This window comes from Natator depressus, chromosome 28 (genome assembly GCF_965152275.1).
Source record: "Natator depressus isolate rNatDep1 chromosome 28, rNatDep2.hap1, whole genome shotgun sequence".
Taxonomy (NCBI): Eukaryota; Metazoa; Chordata; order Testudines; family Cheloniidae; genus Natator; species Natator depressus.
In genome coordinates this window covers 11,791,541-11,794,040 of record NC_134261.1, presented here as the reverse complement: position 1 = coordinate 11,794,040, position 2,500 = coordinate 11,791,541, and the positions used below count along the sequence as shown (strand labels likewise).

The window sequence follows — 2,500 nt, the reverse complement described above, 5'->3', positions numbered from 1 at the left end:
TTCCCGGCCACCAGGTCAACCCGCTGAATGTATGGGGTTGACCTGCTGGCCGCTTTCCTTCCCGGCCACCAGGTCAACCCGCTGAATGTATGGGGTTGACCTGCTGGCCGCTTTTCTTCCCGGCCACCAGGTCAACCCGCTGAATGTATGGGGTTGACCTGCTGGCCGCTTTCCTTCCCGGCCACCAGGTCAACCCGCTGAATGTATGGGGTTGACCTGCTGGCCGCTTTCCTTCCCGGCCACCAGGTCAACCCGCTGAATGTATGGGGTTGACCTGCTGGCCGCTTTTCTTCCCGGCCACCAGGTCAACCCGCTGAATGTATGGGGTTGACCTGCTGGCCGCTTTCCTTCCCGGCCACCAGGTCAACCCGCTGAATGTATGGGGTTGACCTGCTGGCCGCTTTCCTTCCCGGCCACCAGGTCAACCCGCTGAATGTATGGGGTTGACCTGCTGGCCGCTTTCCTTCCCGGCCACCAGGTCAACCCGCTGAATGTATGGGGTTGACCTGCTGGCCGCTTTCCTTCCCGGCCACCAGGTCAACCCGCTGAATGTATGGGGTTGACCTGCTGGCCGCTTTCCTTCCCGGCCACCAGGTCAACCCGCTGAAAGTATGGGGTTGACCTGGTGGCCGCTTTCCTTCCCGGCCACCAGGTCAACCCGCTGAAAGTATGGGGTTGACCTGGTGGCCGCTTTCCTTCCCGGCCACCAGGTCAACCCGCTGCCGGCATGGGGTTGACCTGCTGGCCGCAGAGGGGCAGGCTCCGGGTTGACCTGGTGGCCGGACGGGGATTAAGCCCCGGCTCGGAGCAGGGCAAGCCCGGGCGGAGGGGGGTCCGCTTGGCCCCTGCCCGCGGGGGCAGGCTCCGGGTTGACCTGGTGGCCGGTTTGCTTTCGGGCCACCAGGTCAACCCGCTGAATGTATGGGGTTGACCTGCTGGCCGCTTTCCTTCCCGGCCACCAGGTCAACCCGCTGAATGTATGGGGTTGACCTGCTGGCCGCTTTCCTTCCCGGCCACCAGGTCAACCCGCTGAATGTATGGGGTTGACCTGCTGGCCGCTTTCCTTCCCGGCCACCAGGTCAACCCGCTGAATGTATGGGGTTGACCTGCTGGCCGCTTTCCTTCCCGGCCACCAGGTCAACCCGCTGAATGTATGGGGTTGACCTGCTGGCCGCTTTCCTTCCCGGCCACCAGGTCAACCCGCTGAAAGTATGGGGTTGACCTGCTGGCCGCTTTCCTTCCCGTCCACCAGGTCAACCCGCTGAATGTATGGGGTTGACCTGCTGGCCGCTCTGCTTCCCGGCCACCAGGTCAACCCCCTGCCGGTATGGGGTTGACCTGCTGGCCGCAGAGGGGCAGGCTCCGGGTTGACCTGGTGGCCGGCAGGGACTTCAGCCCCAGGGCCCCTGGCAGGGCGACCCTGCCCTTGTTCCCCAGAAAAGGAGAGAGCTGGCTCGCAGCGGGAAAAGCTGCCTACGGCACCTGGGATTCCCAGGCGGTCACCCATCCAAGTACTAGCCAGGCCCGGGACGGTTTACCTTCCGAGATCGGACGGGATCGGGGGCCTTCCGTCCGGTATGGCCGTAGGCACTCGGCTCCGGTCCGCCTCGTCCCCTTTCCCTTACTGACTCCCCTGCCTCGGGTGGGCCCGATCCTTTTTTCCGTTTTTTTTTTTCGCTCCGGAGGCTTCATGAGCCCCCCCCCAACACCCCTTTGGGGGTCGGTGAAATTTTTTTTTTCAGACTTCCAGGGGCCCGATCCTGGCCGCGGGCACCCGGCTCCGGGCACCCGGCTCCGGGCCGCCTCGTCCCCTTTCCCTTACTGACTCCGCTGCCTCGGGTGGGCCCGATCCTTTTTTCCGTTTTTTTTTTCCGCTCCGGAGGCTTCGTGAGCCCCCCCCAACACCACTTTGGGGGTCGGTGAAAAATTTTTTTTCAGACTTCCAGGGGCCCGATCCTGGCCGCGGGCACCCGGCTCCGGGCACCCGGCTCCGGGCCGCCTCGTCCCCTTTCCCTTACTGACTCCCCTGCCTCGGGTGGGCCCGATCCTTTTTTCCGTTTTTTTTTTTTTCGCTCCGGAGGCTTTATGAGCCCCCCCCAATACCACTTTGGGGGTCGGTGAAAAAAATTTTTCAGACTTCCAGGGGCCCGATCCTGGCCGCCGGCACCCGGCTCCGGGCACCCGGCTCCGGGCCGCCTCGTCCCCTTTCCCTTACTGACTCCCCTGCCTCGGGTGGGCCCGATCCTTTTTTCCGTTTTTTTTTTTTTCGCTCCGGAGGCTTTATGAGGCCCCCCCTAACCGTTTTTGGGGTCGGTGAAAATTTTTAGTCAGACTTCCAGGGGCCCGATCCTGGCCGCGGCTTCGCAGGCTGGCCTGGGGGGGGGGGCATCTCTAGCTCCGGCCGCGGACGGCGAGACGCTCGGCCACCAGGTCAGCCCGGAGGAAAAGGCTGAAAAAAATGTCTAAGTCCCCCCGGGACACCAGGTCAACCCGGAGGAAA

General features: G+C 63.5%; 1 non-coding gene across 1 annotated transcript; it reads right to left on the bottom strand.

Moving 5' to 3' along the window:
- Positions 1-1,470: 1,470 nt before the first annotated feature.
- Positions 1,471-1,589, bottom strand: LOC141979853 (5S ribosomal RNA). Its single transcript, XR_012637242.1, has one exon. It is a non-coding gene; the product is annotated as a 5S ribosomal RNA (ribosomal RNA).
- Between the last annotated feature and the right edge of the window lie 911 nt (positions 1,590-2,500).